A 19,239-nucleotide genomic window follows, 5' to 3' on the forward strand; every position below is an offset into this window, starting at 1 on the left:
AAGTTGGGAGCCCAGCCAATAGCCACCGCTCTCCAGCTGCCCAACTCTGAAGGCAGCACTGAAGTAAGGGTGGCAATACCGCAACCTCCCTAAAATAATCCTGTGACCTTCCCCCTGCAACTCCCTTTTGGGTCAGAACCCCCAATTTGGGAAACCTGGTCTGCCCGGTGAAATCTGTATAGTATAGGGTTAAAGCACACAAGAGACCAGATTTCACAGTCCCTGACGCATTTTTCATGGCCGTGAGTTTGGTAGGGCCATATTAATGATACAGACAAGTATCGTTTACATATAAGCAGTACAAAATGCTCACGGAATTTACTACTGATTACAGTAACCTGAAGAAAAGCTCTGTGTAAGCTCAAAAGATTGTCTCTTTCACCCACAGAAGTTGGTCCAGTAAAAGATATTACCTCCTGTCCTATAGATTTTACTAGTCCATTCAGGGATATAACACAAAATTTTCTATACTTGACTATTAACTACATGCTGAAGTTTTAAAATTTAGACACATTTAGAATTTTTACACATACAAATGAACATGGGACTTTGTGCACACATGTTGGAGTTTTTTACATTCCTCAATCATGCCAGGAAATAAAATTTTCAACAAATGACTAGAAGAGGTTAAAAAGTATTTTGAATAATGATGTTACTGAACATTACCTGACAACCTCTGGCATATTTCTAGCTTGTACTTCAGCATCAGAAAAGAAAAAAATTTGCTTTACCAAATAATTCAGTCCACTTTAGAGTTTGAATTAGTTCTGTTTTCACAGCACAGGGGTAAGATAAAATGTGTTGTTCAATATAACAGTGCTATTGTATTAAGACCAGAGATAGGCCAAGGGAGCAGTGTTTAAAAAAAAAAAAAAAAATGGAGATATCCTATCTCCTAGAACTGGAAGGGACCTTGAAAGGTCATCAAGTCCAGCCCCCTGCCTTCACTAGCAGGACCAAGTACTGATTTTGCCCCAGATCCCCAGGTGGCCCCCTCAAGGATTGAACTCACAACCCTGGGTTTAGCAGGCCAATGCTCAAACCACTGAGCTATCCCTCCCCCCCAGATTAAGGTTAGACTCGGGTTCAGGTTTGAATCCTGGTAAAACAGGTTATCATCACATGCTTAAATGAATAATGTGGATCAAATTCAGTCCTCGTGTAATTAGATGCAACTCCCACTGACTTCAGTTGAAAGCTCCAAATATCTGCTTACACCCAGTCTGAATCTGGTCTTGTAGCCATCATAGTATTGAATTTTCAGCTGAAAATACCACTGTACAATCCTAAGAACCAGTTTGACACAGTCATTCAAAGCTCCCAATACCACATGTATTAACTTTTATGATATACAAAAAATAAATTTGTCATAATTCTAAGCCAAAATGTAGATGGTGCCCACCTGCTGTAATGTGTACTCTCTTATTCATCTATTTTTTCCTATAAGCAATGACATTGTGATAAGTTCATTATTTTCCTTTTTCCCTTACATCTTTCATGTAAATTAAACTTCTCCTAAATAAGCCCTGTAGATGGAATGAAACAACTCCTTCATTAATCTATGACATTGCTGATGTGAATTTAAGCAGAGCCTCTGGAGGATAAAGAAGCACAGGGTTAAAGACTGTTACCCCACTACAACTCCATTAACCTGTCACATACTTTCTTCTGTATTTCCTTTCCTGTCATTATTGATGAGTTGCAAGGCGTTTCTGTGTAAACAGAAGATAGCTGTCTCCTCTCTAATTGATCATCATATCTGATTTGGGGAGCATCAAAATCTAGACTTTGCATGCTCCATCTTTTCCTCATATGGAATGACACTCATGAGAAAGGAAAAGTTACTGAAAAAAGCTGGGGGATTTTTTTTTTTTTTTTTTTTGGTCACATTTTCCCATCAGTTTTACAGGGATGGAGACTTCCTGGCAGGGGAAATGGTGAAGCTGCATCGGTTGGGGACAGCCAGGAAGCACAGACCTGTGTCATGTTATGGTTCCTCAACCAGACCTACAAAGCAATTTTCTTTCCAGATGCTCCCCCAACACATCTGGTGGCATAGTTAGCTACTGTGCCCGCCAATATTATCCTTTGCATGGAGAATTAATGCTAGTCTGCACCACATTAACCTCTGCAGTTAATTAATGCAGACCATTATGTCATGGTGGACTTTAGATACCTTTGCAGGGAGCATGCTGTATAGACTGGCTGCTTCTCCACTAGATACCTGCTTTTACTCACTGAGCCCCCTAACATACCATACGCATGTGAGGCCATATTGTGAACCCCTTATTCCCACTAGTGAGTTGTTTGTATTGACGTCAATGGGATTATTCCTGCAAGTAGCTGCTCACTATTGGGAATAAAGGGTTCACTGCCTGGTCAATAGAGAGGTGCATCTCGCAAAGCTGCCACTGCCTTGGTTTTGCGCTCATCCAGCTCTCTTTTTTATATATTATAGCTACCTTCCACTGATGTGAAGGAAGCATTGTGGCTTATATCACAGTTATTTATATGCCACTGATTTTTATTAAACATATTTAATCATATGACCTTATTTTTGTGCCTTTGAACTTCCTTTCTCTTATTGACCCTGTAATCCATTTTTCATCTGTCTCTATCATTTGTTTTATTTATTTTGTTTCTGGTCTTTGTAATTGCAAATGACAGGGAAAGGAATACAGAAAAAGTACACACTTTGGGAGATTTGGTTAATAAAACTTTCTGGAAAGCTTACCTGAGAGTTGCAATGGATTTTTAAAAGGATTTCTGAAAAAAATTTAGACTTTTTCCTGTTTCTGGAGATGTAATTGGCAGACACCGTTTGAATAAGGAATGTCTGAATGCCAATTATAATTCAAAGAGGTAATGATGAATTGGTCTCTCTCAGCTTTCATTTTCTGTTTCACTGCTTTTAGGAAGTACACTTCTTGCTTGGCACATGCTTATTATTTCTGATCAATTGCAGCAAGAAGGGAATGGGGTCTTGGAGACAGAGCTCTGAACAGTGTCAAACTGGCCTGTTAAGCAGCTGCACCAGAGGGCTGCAGATAAATGTTTTCACTAGAGAATGATTCAATTACTCATCCTGTGGTGAGCAACGCTGATGTGAAGTAAACTTGAGTTAATGGCTATGATCGTAATTTTTAACCCTTCTACTTCTCTCTTACATAAAGACCATTGCAGAGGGAATAAGAGTATAAAACAAGGTGCACTACTAGGGGTTAAATGGATTACAGAACAGAGATAAGTGATCATTCTGAATATCACTCAACTGCTTTACTGTAAAAATGAAGGCAATATTTGCACAGAGATTTACCGTAGCTCTTTAAAATTTTATGACTGACTATGCAGTCCTTGTTATGCATTCCCAGGATTAACTGGGATCGGCTATGGGGATGTTCTTAGCATTTCATATCCTGACCTTTTGACTTTCATAATTGCATAAGAATAAAGAAAACTGGCATTTGCACAATAACATGTGCAATAACTGTTGCCTCCATTATTCTTCCTTTTTAATTTCACTGAAAGATTAAATGTGAAACTGACTGCTCAGGGATATGGTCAATCATGCTATGAACTATAGATTTTCTGTTACTAGAGAATGTGGATAGAGCTTTTTGCCACTAATTTACTGTCCTGACATTCATTTAGGAATGTAAAGTTAAACAAACAAAATCTAAGCCTCCCCACACCACTTTTTTTTTTTAAGTCTATAACTGTTCTATTACTAAGCATTCTACTCTGGTATTTGGGTTCTTATACCAATCCCATCACTGTGGTAACCATAAACCGCTGCACTCTAATACAGAAATTTCAGAAGTAAGTGATTTTGAAACCTTCAGTGTTATATGCTCATGATTTTGGGGGTGGGGAGGAAGGGGGAGTCTTAACATTTGCACATAAGAAAAAATTGCAGTGTCTATAACATAGAAGATCTTCAAACATAATATTTTGGATTTGTAAATTACACATTAATCTGTGGCAGATAATGCTAGCTGCCATCTCCATGTAGTCTTTGTCCTTTTTATGTAATTAACAAACATACAGACATCAGATGTTAACCCTTTCCTAGTTGGTTCTTCAACCAGATGCAGGGAAAACCAACCAACATTTCATTTCATTTTGTTTCATTGAAATCAATGGACAATTAAAAGTTCAAGAAAAATGAAGATGTTAAAATAACATCTCTTAATCCTCCAGAGTTCTACTCCCTGTTTCTATACACAGTCTATTTGCTTACTTTTCTAAGTAAAATGAGTTTTCACTGCTTTTTATTCTTAGCACTGCACACAATTCTGCTCTGGGCGAATGAGCTGGCATCTTTTTTGGCATGTACAATTCACAGAATTGTTAACTAAGTTCCAGCTCTGGAATCTTGATCATTGGTGATGATCCAGAATTAAAAAGAACCCAGACAGACCTTTAGATTCCAGGTTGAAATTTCCAGGGCAGATAGTTTAAAAATATTTTTTGAAACAGAATCAATATTTTTGAAACAGCATCAAGAGACAAAACTGGAAATCCAGAATACTTTTTTTTTAAATGCTGTGTTACTTTTCAGAGTACAGCTGTAATTTCAGGCTTATGTTGCCTGGTACATTTAACAGAACAGCTCTTTAATCATCAATCAAAGTCATGGCATGTCAGTAGCAAGGCTGCAATTAATAAACAATTCCACTAATGGATATTTGGGGGGTAGATAGGAGGGGTGTAGACCACCCAAATAGCATGGAGAAGTTGGATATCATTAGAGGGCATAAATTAGGTATTTTTTCCACAAACCACTTGCCTCTCCGACTTTATCTAAAAGTGCTCTGCAGTTCTCTCTGAGTCACAAGAGAGCACCAGCCATGTAGGTTGGCTGAATAGAAAGTGTTCCTACTATTTATGCATTTTCCTTTTGTCTCTGTGCTTGATTTTCCTACTCCTTGAAGACCTCCTCTCAGGCACAATTCTTTCATTCCAGTCTGCAGGGAAGGTGGAGAGACAGAACCATTTTGTGACCCAGCCTGTAAAGTAATTCTCCCCACCTAACATTACTGTGCAGCCTCCTTGAAAGGAGTAAGCAGGTGTTGCGTGCTCACTACTTCCCATCCAAGCAAGTGGGCAAGGAGTGGTTGGAAAGAAGACTCCACCTCTCACCATGCCAGTCTGCACTGCTGAGATGGCACACATCAGGTTATTTATTCCCGACATTGTGTCTCTCTGAGGAATCTTCCTCTTCTGCTCTTGGAGCAGTGAAGCTATGCACCATTCATTATGGAAGCAGACTGTTAAAGCATAAGCTAGCTCATAAGTAGCAGTTAAGGGCAAATTTTTCCAAGGAGGGAACAACATTATGCTTGCAAAAAAGTGTATAGCCTCTGCTTCTGCAAGAACCTGCATTTGCACATAAGAATGGACAACATGTGCAAACTGACACTTATGCACGTAATTACTAATTTGCATATTTAAAAGGGCCTACTTGTGCACCCTAACGTGCATGCACATGCGAGCTAGTGAACAGGGGACTGCAAACAGGGAAGTTTGAGAGGGGGGGGAGAATGAGATCCCCCTGCTAAACAAACAAGATGCGAGTAGTAATCTTGGGGTGAGTGAGTTTGTTTGGCTGTTTGTGTTTTTCTTTCTCTTTGAGGTTATTTAAAGTTACAGGGTCAGTTGGGATTGTGTGTTTGCAGACTGTTTGAGCCTTTGTTCCCTGGATCATCCTTGATCAGCCTCAATCAGCATTGTGATCACCCTCCCTCTGTGTGATTGAACGAGAGGATAGGACCAACCTAGGAGAAAAGGCCTTAAAAAGCCAGAAGCTAAGCCACCAAGGGGACTGTGCGAACAGGGGACTGCAAACAGGAGTCTGAAAGAGAGAGTAGTAATATAATTGCTATGGTTATGAAGGGCTACATTGCCAGTGCCCACACTGCTCCTGAATCCTCCACCTGCATCTGTATCCAGACCATGAACTTGACCATGGATACCCTGCCAGATCCCATGGTAGATTTGCAGAGACTGTGGCCTGCATTTCCCACTCAGAAAGCCAGACTGAGGGGACTATCCATTGTGAAAGGTGTCTGCTGGTGGAATCTCTCAGGAAGCAGGGGCAGAGCTACAGGAGGAGGTGGCTAGACTGAGGAGTATCTGTGTCCATGAGGAATTTATTGACAGTATTTATATGGAGACATCCAAGGCTGAGGAAACTATCCATCTAGAGAGGACTGCTGTCATGCCATCGAGGGAGGAGGATATGGCTCTGTCACAGGTAGGACAATGGCTGCTGGTTACTTCTGGAAGCAGGCAGTGTTCCACCCCTACTGCCGACCCACCCACCATAGTGATGAAGAACCGTTATGCTGTCCTGGCAACAAGCGATGAGGAATCGCCCCCAAAGGTGGAGGAGGAGAAGCCACGTTCCCCCAAAGCTGGGATGATCATAGCCACTACTCCCAGGAAGAAACATAGGGGGTAGTGGTCGTTAGTGACTCGCTTCTGAGGGGGACGGAGGCACCCATCTGTCGGCCTGACTTGGCATCTCAGGAGGTATGCTGCCTGCCGGGGCCCATATCCAAGACGTTATGGAGGGATTGTCAAGGATCATCCAGCCCTCTGACTGCTACCCTATGCTACTCATCCATGGGGCACTAATGATATTGCAAGGTATGACCCTGAGCAGATTAGAAGTGACTACAGGGCTCTCAGAGTAAGGGGGAAAGAGTTTGTGGTGCAGGTGGTGTTCTCTTTGATCCTTCCAGTCACAGGTAGGGGCCCAGATAGAGACAGATGCAGCCAGGCATTCATCTCCAAGATACAAGGATGGTGTCGCCAGAAGGGCTTAGGCCTCCTTGACCATGGGATACTGTTCCGGGAAGGACTGCTAAGCAGAGATGGGGCCCACCTATCAAGGAAGGGGAAGAGCATATTTGGATACAGACTGGCTAACCTTGTGAAGAGGGCTTTAAACTAGGTTCGGTGGTGGCAGGTGACAAAATCCCACAGGTAAGTCAAAGACATGGAGACCTGGGAGAAGGGTCGGAATCTGGGGGGGAGCATGGGCCATTATAGCAGGGATAAGGGAGACAAAAGAGAACATAGAGAGGAAATCAAATCAGTATCTTAGATGTCTGTATACTAATGCAAGAAGTATGGAGAATAAGCAGAACGAACTTGAAATGCTAGTTAATAAACACAACTATGACTTTGACTTGGTGGGATAATATGCATGACTGGAATATTAGTATAGACTGGTACAGCTTACTCAGGATGGAGAGGCAGGGAAAAAAGGGAGGAGGTGTTGGTGTGCCTTGTATATTAAAACTGTATACGCTTGGATTGAGGTTGAGATGGAAACAGGAGACCAACTTGTTGAAAGTCTCTGAGTAAGGATAAATGGGGTAAAAACAAGGGTGATGTCATAGTAGGGGTCTACTATAGACCCCCTAACCAGGAAGAAGAGTGGATGAGGCTTGTTTTAAGCAATAAAATCATCCAAAGCACAGACTTGGTGGTGATGGGGGACTTCAACTATCCAGACATCTGCTGGGGAAATAATTCAGCAGAGCACATATTATCCAACAAGTTCTTGGAATGTATTGGAGACAATTTTTTATTTCAGAAGGTGGAGAAAACTACTAGGGGAAAAGCTGTTTTAGATTTGATTTTGACAAACAGAGCGGAACTGGTTGAGAATTTGCAAGTGGAAGGCAGCTGAGGTGAAAGTGATCATGAAATGGTAGAGTTTATGATCCTAAGGAATGGTAGGAGGGAATGCAGAACAATAAAGTCAATGGATTTCAAGAAGGCAGACCCTAGCAAACTTGGGGAGTTGGTAAGTAAGATCCCATGGGAAGCAAGTCTAAGGGGAAAAATAGTTCAAGAGAGTTGGTAGTTTTTCAAAGAGACATTATTAAGGGCACAAGAGCCAACAATCCCACTGTGTAGGAAAGACAGGAAGTATGGCACAAAACCACCCTGGCTTAACCAGGAGATCTTCAATGATCTGAAACTCAAAAAAAGAGTCCTACAAAAAAGTGGAAACTAGGTCAAATTACAAAAGATGAATATAAATAAATAACACAAGTATATAGGGATAAAATTAGAAAGGCCAAGGCACAAAACGAGATTAAACTATCTAGAGATATAAAGAGTAACAAGAAAACATTCTACAAATACATTAGAAGCAAGAGAAAGACCAAGGATAGGATATGCCCATTACTCAATGAGGCGGGAAAAACAATAACAGAAAATGAGGAAATGGCAGAAGTGCTAAACGATTTTTTTGTTTCAGTTTCCACCAAGAAGATTGGTGGTGATTGGATGTCTAACATAGTGAATGCCAGTGAAAATTAGGTAGGATCAGAGGCTAAAATAGGGAAAGAACAAATTAAAAATTACTTAGACAAGTTAGACATCTTCAAGTCACCAGAACCTGATGAAATATATCCTAGAATACTCAAGGTGCTGACTGAGGAGATATCTGAGCCATTAGCGATTATCTCTGAAGAGTCATGGAAGACAGGAGAGATTCCAGAGAACTGGAAAAGGGCAAATATAGTGCTCATCTGTAAAAAGGGAAATAAGGACAATTACAGGGAATTACAGACCAGTCAGCTTACCTTCAGTACCTGGGAAGATAACGGAGCAAATAATTCAGCAATTTGCAAACACATAGAAAATAATAAGGTGATAAATAACAGTCATCATAGATTTGTCAAGAACAAATCTTATCAAACCAACTTACTAGCTTTCTTTGACAGGGTAACGAGCCTTGTGGATGGGGGAGAAAGCGGTATATGTGATATATCTTGACTTTAGTAAGATTTTTAATACTGTCTTACATAACTGTCTCATAAACAAACTAGGGAAATACAACCTAGATGGAGCTACTATAAAGTGGGGCCATAACTGGTTGGAAAACTGTTCCCAGAGAGTAGTTATCAGTGGTTCACAGTCAAACTGGAAGGGCATATTGAGTGTGGTCCTGCAGGTTCTGTTCAACATCTTCATCAATTATTAGATAATGGCATAGAGAGTACATATAAAGTTTGCAAATGATACCAAGCTGGGAGGGATTCCAGGTGTTATGGAGGATAGGATTAAAATTCAAAATGATCTGAACAAACTCGAGAAATGGTCTGAAGTAAATAGGATGAAATTCAATAAGGACAAATGCAAAGTACTCCACTTAGCAGGAACAATCAGTTGCACATATACAAAATGGGAAATGACTGAATATGAAGGAGTTCTGCAGAAAGGGATCTGGGGTCATAGTGGATCACAAGCTAAATATGAGTCAACAGTGTAACACTTTTGCACACAAAAAAAAGAGAACATCATTCTGGGATGTATTAGCAGGAGTGTTGTAAGCAAGACACGAGAAGTAATTCCTGCGCTCTACTCTGTGCTGATTAGACCTCAACTGGAGTATTGTGTCCAGTTCTGGGCGCAACATTTCAGGAAAGATGTGGACAAATTGGGGAAAGTCCAGAGAAGAAGCAACAAAAATGATTAAAGGTCTAAAAACGTGACCTGTGAGGGAAGATTGAAAAAACTGAATTTGTTTAATCTGGAGAAAAGAAGTCCAAAAGAGGACACAATAACAGTTTTCAAGTACATAAAAGGTTGTTACAAGCAGGAGGGAAAAAATGTGTCCTCATTAACATCTGAGGATAGGATAAGAAGCAACGAGCTTAAATTGCAGCAAGGGTGGTTTAGGTTGGACATTAGGAAAAATTTCCTGTCAGGGTGGTTAAGCGCTAGAATAAATTGCCTAGGTAGGTTGTGGAATCTCCATCATTGGAGATTTTTAAGCACAGGTTAGACAACACTGGTCAGGGATGGTCTAGTTATTACATAGTCCTGCCATGAGTACCATGGACTGGACTAGATGACCTCTCAAGGTCCCTTCCAGTCCTACAATTCTATGATTCGACTAGTAACACATTGAGTGAGTACTGTCCTATTAGTACCACTATAGTTTTGATAGTTACCAAAACTCAGATCCACAAAACAAAGACTTAAGTTTTCAAACTTGAATGCCTACAGTTAAGTACCTAAATCCATATGCAGGGACTTACATAGGGGGCCACTACTGAAAATGAAGCCTGAAGTCTGCTGTGGAAGTTCCAATTTTCTAATAATTTTAGAAAGGTTATCTATTAGCACACTAATAATATGCGAAATACACTCTTCTCTGCCTTGAGAAAGTGCCTTCCTTGTAGCTATGTCTGTGGGTCCTTCCTCTTCCTTCCCATCTCTATTAAGATCCCTCATATTGCCCTAATATTAGACAACCAAAGACCTTGTCCCTTCTTGACACTGTAGTAGCTTGGAGTGATTCCTCCCTGTCAGCCTTGAAGGGAGGCCACTCCACCTCGCTATGCCACCTATTGGTTGATGGCCAATTGACAAGGAATTAGCACGGTATGTGCCAATGGGGCAGACCAGGGCAATTATCAGTCTTCAACCCAGCTGTGTCTTTGGGGCAGATGGAGTCAGGCTCAAGCTTCCTGGGCACAGCAGAGCAACTGCAGTCTATGGCCCAGCTCCCTGGGTGCGGCAAAAAGCAAACAAATGGAGGCCATCTGGCCTAAAGTGGGTAGGCTGCTACCTCAGGAGTGGGGCTAGCAGCAGGTGGTAGAAGGACCCAGGCCCAACCTACTCCACCAAGTCCCAGACCAAAGCCCTAGCAGTGGCGAGTAATCCTGCCACTGGGTCAGCAGGGATCCTCCTGAAACACACTGACTCTGGATCCAGCAACACAATCAGATTAATGTCTGGTTTCTTTGGGCTACTTCCTATCCCTACCTGTTCAAAGGGCTTTGTCGCTCACGGGCCCTCAGGTTCCTCAGGGTACTCAGCCGCTCCTTGGGGTATTCCTCCAGGGGCAGGGATTGGTACAGCTCAGTCTCTGGCTCAAGGGTCAGCAGTAAGGCAGAGGCATCCAACTCCTTCCATGGCTCTCCCTCAACTGAGCTGGAGGCCCCACATCTTATACTTCCTGTTCCACCCCTCTGCTTCTGGCACAAAGGGTGGGCCTGGCCTGGCTCCGTCCACCACAGGGCAGGGAGTGGTTCCTGGTCAGCGTCAGAGGGAGGCCACTCCGCCTATCTACAGACACAGTTCCTGAATTCAAGTACTTGGTTGTGTAGGTTCTGTGGTCGTCTCTCTCTGCTCCTTGGTTCACAGCATGAAAGAGAAGCTGGGACCTGCAATGGAAAGACATGGTTCATAGTGGAAGTACAGGGTGGGAAAGGAGTAGTAGTATTCATGGAGGTAAGAGAAGTGGAGCTAGGTTAGGACTTGCTCTAGACAAGAGTCCTGAGCTGGCTAATCCTCCAAGCACCAGAAACCCTCCCTGCTCCTGCCATGGCACCATCGAGTGACCACCAAACCAAACCATAAAATGGGCCTTCCATGTAATCAGTGTCACAGACAGCATTAATATTTGAGAATGCCTGGCTCCCAGTCCTAGCCTCAGACTCTCTCACCCTGAATGAAAAGGCTTACAGTGTCACCCTTTTCCTCATGCCACTTTGCAGTACTTTAGATAGCAAGATTAGTATAAAATCCATTCAAGCAAGAGTAGTACAGTGGAGAGCAAAGGCACACATGTTTAATATTTGCATAATGTATGTAAAGTCAGGACACCCAGATTTGCTGACAAGCTGATTTATTTTCCAGCAGTACATATAATCTGTAGTAATGGGATATTACTGCAGCAAAGTTCATTTACTTACAGTAAAATAACCACAGCCCACACCTATTCAGAAATTCTGTACTAATTCAGACAGGCCTTTATGTGCTGAACTTGTATTCTCTGGCACCACTGTTAATATTTAAAGGGATTTAAATGCATGCCATTAGTAGAAAATGAAGAGATTACTGTGAAATAAGAACATGAAGCAGCAGAGACCTTTCCTGATTCCAAAATAACTGGCTTTAGATTGTAGACAAGAAAAGACCATATTTGTGGGGAAAAAATTGAGCAAAATATGAGACAAATTTTTGTTTTGCTTTAAATATACCTTTATAATTAAGTATTCATAGAATGGCAAGTATTCAAAAAAGCATTCGGAGGAGTTTTCCATCCCTTCTGCAGCCTGTGGTTTGCTTGCAGCTTTTGTCCTTAAGGGGAATGGCAGGAAATCAATAAGTTTATCAGCCACTTATACTTTTTATTCCTTTCTAGCCTCAAATATGAATTAGGCCCTCTCTATACTAGAACATAAGAATGGCCATACTGGGTCAGACCAAAGGTCCATCTAGCCCAGTATCCTGTCTTCTGACAGTGGCCAATGTCAGGCACCCCAGAGGGAATGAACAGAACAGGTAATCATCAAGTCATCCATCCTCTATCACCCATTCCCAGCTTCTGGCAAACAGAGGCTAGAGACACCATCCCTGCCCATCCTGGCTAAAACTATTCAGGGCACTACTGCTCAGAATCTGCACACTACACTTCTGCAGCCTATGTGCACCTGTCATCATCTAAATGAATACCAGAGGATGGTCCAACTGGGGCAACATGCAAAGGCTTGGCAGCAGGCCTGGCAAGAAGTGAGGATGTGATAAGGAGATCATAGAATCATAGAAGATTAGGGTTGGCAGATACCTCAGGAGGTCATCTAGTCCAACCCCCTGCTCAATGCAGGACCAACACCAACTAAATCATCCCAGCCAAGGCTTTGTCAAGCTGGGCCTTAAAAACCTCCAAGGATGGAGATTCCACCACCTCCCTAGATAACTCATTCCAGTTCTTCACCATCCTCCTGGTGAAATAGTGTTTCCTAATATCCAACCTAGAACTCCCCTCCTGCAACTTGAGACCATTGCTTCTTGTTCTGTCATCTGCCACCACTAAAAACAGCCTAACTCCATCCTCTTTGGAACCCCCTTCAGGTAGTTGAAGGCTGCTATCAAATCTCCCCTCACTCTTCTCTTCTGAAGACTAAATAACCCCAGTTCCCTCATAAATCATGTGCCCCAGCCTCCTAATCATTTTTGTTGCCCTCCGCTGGACTCTTTCCAATTTGTCCACACCCCTTCTGTAGTGGGGGTACCAAAACTGGATGCAATACTACATGGATCCATACAGCTCTAACTCCCTGTATAGGAGGGGCACAGTGACTATTGAAGCTATTGCCCATAACTGCAGTAGAGGTGCAGATGTGCTGGGTTACCACTGCTTTGGAGACCCTGGCCTGAAAGCCAAAGAAAATCCCTGAGCAAAACCCACTTACCCACAATGTGTGCCGAAGTGGAAGGATAAATGACACTTCATCACCATTTTCTGCAAACACATGTTGACTAACAAACACACTGAGAGCCTAAGAGCAATTGTTTTAGGCTGTTTTAGAGAAAGCTAAAGTGGAAAGATTAATGCCACTACATCACCATCTTTTGCAAACTGTGGGAGCATAATAAGAATCCGATAAAGGAAGAAGAGGGAACAGAAGAGTGAGTACAATGAATAGAATGTTCTTATTTGGAAGTACAAATGGTTCCATTTCAACAAAACAAGTAACGGTTTAAAAAACATTTCTCTGTACTGAACAGGCATATGTCATTCACATGTTTTCAGATTAGTACATCTACTAGAGGAAGAAATCTGCCATGTATCAATTTATGTCACTGATATGCTTGAATTGTTACTCCTGTCTCTAAATTAAATGTTCATAAGGGAACAAACATTTTACAGGGCTACAAGGTCTACAAATAGGGGTTCTAGGAATTACAGCAATACAAATAATAAATAATAATAATAATAATGTTCACTCTTCCACTTACTTGGACCATCATGTATTAAAGAGGTCTCCAGTGCACAGGATTTGATAACTCTTTTGAGGAAAAAGAAAAATGTGGCTGCTTGGAACATCTGGTCTGCCTGGCAAATGATTACTGGTATACTGATACTTGGAAGAAATGAGCATTGCCACCTAGTGGTAAACTTTTGCAACCAAGCAATTCTATAACTGAATGGAAAATCAGGACTTTAAATTGAAGAGATTTTGTTTAAATGGAAATGCCTATAACTAAACACCAAATTTAATTTTTCATACATTATAGTTTTTAAATGATTTTATCACAATCCTTTGTGAAATTGTGTCCTGTTCTTTGATGGGAAGAACTTCATCCTAGCACAGAGTAGAGCTGGAGGAGCAGGAGAAAATCTACATGATTAGCAGACTCCTCTTTTTTAAAGAGGTGTGTGTATCAGCAGGGAAACATGCTGAGTTTTACAGATACTTAAGGGCAAAGTTTGCCCTGAAGCACACTCCAAGCAATCGTATTCCGTAGAGCAGCACAGGGTGTAACTAAGGTCAGAATTTGGCCAACAGTCTTCATAATGATAACTTTATAAAGTGAGAGAATAGCTTTAAGATCTACATATAACAACCACTATAAGTGCTGAATGTCTGATGTTGACTTATTCAATGTGTCCAGCCGCTGTGATAGCCATTAGATAAAATATTTCATTAATTTACTTTTTTTTTTTTTTTTAAACTACAAATGGAGAAATTGAAACCCTGGCTTCCTGTTCTAAGTAATTTTTCATGGTCTGGCAGCAAGTGTGTGACAGAAGTGAGAATAGTACCCACATCTCTTGACTCCAAATCTTGTGCCTTACTTGTCTATCTATGCCCATGCTTGTCATTGCAGTATCTGAGTATCTTCACTGAAGTGTGAGAGCACTAGATTGTGGTCACTATATTACTTGGTGTGGTGAATTGTTCCTCATTATGCACGTTTCTCTTTTCACTTGTGAGATGTGCCCCTCACCCCATAAGCTGTCAATGATGCCTCTCTCTTTAGGAAAGCAGAATACAATCTTTCTGTGATTTATCCAAAGGAGCCATGTAACTTAAATTATGTTAAAGAAAGAAAGGAGGGGACGGGGGAGAGACTGTGCCACATGATGGCAGAATAAAGTTTTTAACGCTGTGGCAATACATTTCCATATATCAAAAAAAATGTGTCTCCGGTTTGGTGTGTTGTGCTCTCCAAATAATTTTTTCTTCTGTCATTAACATGGTACTACATCAGTAGCAGCAGATCATATACTGGACCTTCTGAACAGGCCAAAGGTCATACAGAGGATAGCATGTGAAGATGGCTGCTGAATAGGCTGGATTTACAACCAGTTTTTCCAGCAATTTTATAAAGATATCAGTCACTACATTAAAAAAAACTTGCCATTACGGTTAATGAAATTATAAAGCTATTTACTGAGACTAGTATACTTTTTTGATTAAGCAAAAATGTATCAGAAACAGCCTAAGAATCTAAATATCTTTAGTCATATACTTTGTATGGGGTATATATTAACAAATATGCCAAGAATCAGTAGAAGGTTTCCTGCTCTTCAGAAGAAGTGGGCTTGTAGGCACTCAGTTTCCAAGCTACTTATGAGCAGAACAGATAAGCCAAATACCAGTTAGTGGTACTCTGGAGAAAGAAGCTTGAACTAGGACTTGCTGTCAAGAATATACCTAATTATTAGGTATAAAAGCCTTCTCCTACAGCGTTTTCAGACTAAGACTTCCCTATACTTCATAGTTCTAACCCTTCCTGTTTCCAGTTGTCAGGGACAGTGTGCAGCAAAGATCTATTACTTGGGGCCTGGTAAGCAATGACAGAGTTCTCTGCTGGTTGTGGGGAATAAGCCCTTCCTCCTCCGAGACAGGCCACGCAGCCTGCATGAAAACAGGAAATAATAGTGTTCCCAACATGCCCAGAGAAAAGCAGTAGCAGTCCACCCAGAGACAACTCTTGTATGGGTGTCCCCTGTCACAACAAAGAGGGGAGAAGCAATGATGTGAGATGTGTCCAGGGCCCCAGAGTACCTTGATCCAACCTTGGGTACAATATATACTCTAGACAAGTGAGATGAACAGCCACTGAACAGCATAACGTAGATAAAGATATAATCTACAACCAAATTCATACGTTAGTATAGGAAAACAGCTAATTTCCACTGTTTAAGGCAGTGTCAAGTTTAAACAAGTATTGATTTTGCTCATTAAAGAATAGCATATGTGGGGAGATGAGCCACTCTCAGATTCAAATGGACTAGACTATTTCTAAAAAAAGAAGAACAGGAGTACTTGTGGCACCTTAGAGACTAACAAATTTATTAGAGCATAAGCTTTCGTGCGCTACAGCCCACTTCTTCGGATGCATATAGAATGGAACATATATTGAGGAGATATATATACACACATACAGAGAGCATAAACAGGTGGGAGTTGTCTTACCAACTCTGAGAGGCCAATTAATTAAGAGAAAAAAAACTTTTGAAGTGATAATCAAGCTAGCCCAGTACAGACAGTTAAGAAGTGTGAGAATACTTCTTAACTGTCTGTACTGGGCTAGCTTGATTATCACTTCAAAAGTTTTTTTTCTCTTAATTAATTGGCCTCTCAGAGTTGGTAAGACAACTCCCACCTGTGTATGCTCTCTGTATGTGTGTATATATATCTCCTCAATATATGTTCCATTCTATATGCATCCGAAGAAGTGGGCTGTAGCCCACGAAAGCTTATGCTCTAATAAATTTGTTAGTCTCTAAGGTGCCACAAGTACTCCTGTTCTTCTTTTTGCGGATACAGACTAACACGACTGCTACTCTGAAAACTATTTCTAAAGTTAGTTTACTACAATAATGAAAAGCAGTTTACATTCTCTTTTGTAAGTCACTGTCAGCAGTTCAAAAAGAACAGAAGTACTTGTGGCACCTTAGAGACTAACAAATTTATTTGAGCATAAAGCTTTCATGGGCTACATCCCACTTCTTCGGATGCATAGAATGGAACATATATTGAGGAGATATATATACACACACATACAGAGAGCATGAACAGGTGGGAGTTGTCTTATCAACTCTGAGAGGCCAATTAAGTAAGAGAAAAAAAACTTTTGAAGGGGGTAATCAAGATAGCCCAGTACAGACATGTTGATAAGAAGTGTGAGAGTACTTACATAGAGAGATAGATTCAATGTTTGTAATGGCTCAGCCATTCCCAGTCTTTATTCAAACCTAAATTGATTGTGTCTAATTTGCATATCACTTCAAAAGTGATATCTCCTCAATATATGTTCCATTCTATGCATCCGAAGAAGTGGGATGTAGCCCACGAAAGCTTATGCTCAAATAAATTTGTTAGTCTCTAAGGTGCCACAAGTACTCCTGTTCTTTTTGCGGATACAGACTAACACGGCTGCTACTCTGAAACCTGTCAGCAGTTCAGCAGCTGTTTTATACCCAAGCCCTGATTTCCCTTGGGGTGAACAGACTAACCAGTGCTCCACATAGGATTTTCAGTTTTTCCTAAATTTTAAAAGTAAAATATCATGCTAATTTATTAATAATGAAAGTTGATAGATAGACAGATAGGAGCGAAAACCTCTGTTCACTCACAGAACACAATGGCAATGCAAGATTCCCCACAAAAGTGCTTTAACTCTATTTAGGAGGGATTCTCTCTGAATGGTTATGAGGGTAGTTTATTATCCAGGCTATTTATTCCCATCAATTCTCGTGGTCACATTGCCCTTGACAGAAGCCATTATCTGGCAGCATCTTATGGTATTTGTACCATTCTGGCCCACATATTTGTTTGAATATCCTGTGTCGGTCACCTTCTCCCTCTCACCAACGTTCAAAAATTAATTTTCCTCAAGAATGAACTGCAGTGTCAAAAAGTGTCTTAAAGAAAGCAATGCTTACTTTTTAAAAATAAGAGAAAAAGCAAAGCAGATAAAACTATTAATCTATGTCTAGCCCTGAGTGTGGGTTAGGATTGCCAACCCTCCAGAATTGTCCTGGAGTCGCCAGACATTAAAGATGAATCTTTAATTAAAGATTATGTGATGTGATGAAACCTCCAGGAATATGTCTAACCAAAACCGGTAACCTTATCTAGGTTAGACGCTGTAGTTACAACATAATGCTTTACATCACTGAATCACATCCTTACTTTTATGAGTTCAGAAATCTGTCAAACTCTCAGGCTTTGTCTAAGCATTTCTATTTCTTTCCTACAGTGAGAAGAACCCAGCTCCTCTGTATCTCCCTCTGGTATTTAGGTGTTAACAACCTTTATTACCTACTGATTCTAATCAAAGAAGTTCTACAATGGATCTTGAGATAGACATCCCCTCTGCCACTGTACATTCAGTTTTATTCGATACTGAATGGAAATTAGCTTCCCTGAATAGACTGTTTTTAATCTCCTGTCAGTTAACATATATCACTTCAAAGGCCCCTTTGAATCAAGATGGGTGATAATCATCATCATGTTCCTATTACGGCTCTGGCATTTAGGAAGCGACAAAGCTCCTCCACTCCTCTCTGTTTCTAGCAAGTCTTTCAATGGTTCCCTAGCTGTGCCCCATGTTTTTCAGCTCGGCTTCTACAGCTCTTTGCCATGTTGTTTTCAGGCGGCCTCGTTTTGACTTGCCTTCAGGTGTCCATCTTATTGCCATTCTGATGATGGAATCAGTTTCCATCCGAAGCACATGGCCAATCCATCTCCAATGCCTCCTGGCAATGATGGTGCTCATATCCTCTTGGCTTGCAAATAACTATTAAAATAGTTATTTGCATATAAATAGGTCTGTCTCTTCAAAACTGGTTGGCTGCCTCAGGCTGAGGAGTCATACACAATGCAGCTCTCATCAAATCAGAACCTTGAAGTTACCACAGTTGTCAATAATTCTCCAAAATGCCAATCCTATATGATTTATTGTAGACAATACCCAGTCCAACACAGCTTCTCTGCAAAAATTGCTGACAGGGTGCCAGTTAGTGCCAATTGTGATTCTGATTTTGCAATGAGATATTAGAGCTAGTCAAAATTTTCCAACGGAACATTTTTTTAAATTATTAAACAACCGACTGTAAACACCTAGAAGATAACAGGGTGATAAATAATAGACAGAATAGCTACATGCCAGTCAACCTAATTTCCTTCTTTGACAGGATTATTGGCCTAATGGATAGCGAGTGGGGAAGCAGCAGCCTTGATGTATCTTGATTTTAGTAAGGCTTTTGACACTGTCCCATATGACATTCTCACAACCAAACTACCAAAATGTGGTATAGATGAAATTACTGATGGGTAAACTACTGATTAATAATTACTCTTTGAGTATGTTTTTTCAATGATTCGCTGACAATCTGGGCAGATTTGTCTACTGGGGGTCATATAGGGGTCTATCCTGGGTCTAGTACTATTCAATATTTTC

General features: G+C 40.9%; 1 protein-coding gene across 4 annotated transcripts in view; it reads right to left on the reverse strand.

Annotated features, from left to right (window-relative positions):
* AOPEP (aminopeptidase O (putative)) overlaps positions 1 to 19,239 on the reverse strand; it is a 368,640-nt gene that overhangs the window by 339,651 nt on the left and 9,750 nt on the right. For all 4 annotated transcript variants that reach the window (XM_034773788.1, XM_034773786.1, XM_034773787.1 and 1 more), the window contains exon 3: positions 10,798 to 11,198. The gene's annotated coding sequence lies outside the window, so the exon portion shown is untranslated. The remainder of the gene's footprint in view (positions 1 to 10,797; positions 11,199 to 19,239) is intronic.

This window comes from Trachemys scripta, chromosome 6, assembly GCF_013100865.1.
Source record: "Trachemys scripta elegans isolate TJP31775 chromosome 6, CAS_Tse_1.0, whole genome shotgun sequence".
Taxonomy (NCBI): domain Eukaryota; kingdom Metazoa; phylum Chordata; order Testudines; family Emydidae; genus Trachemys; species Trachemys scripta.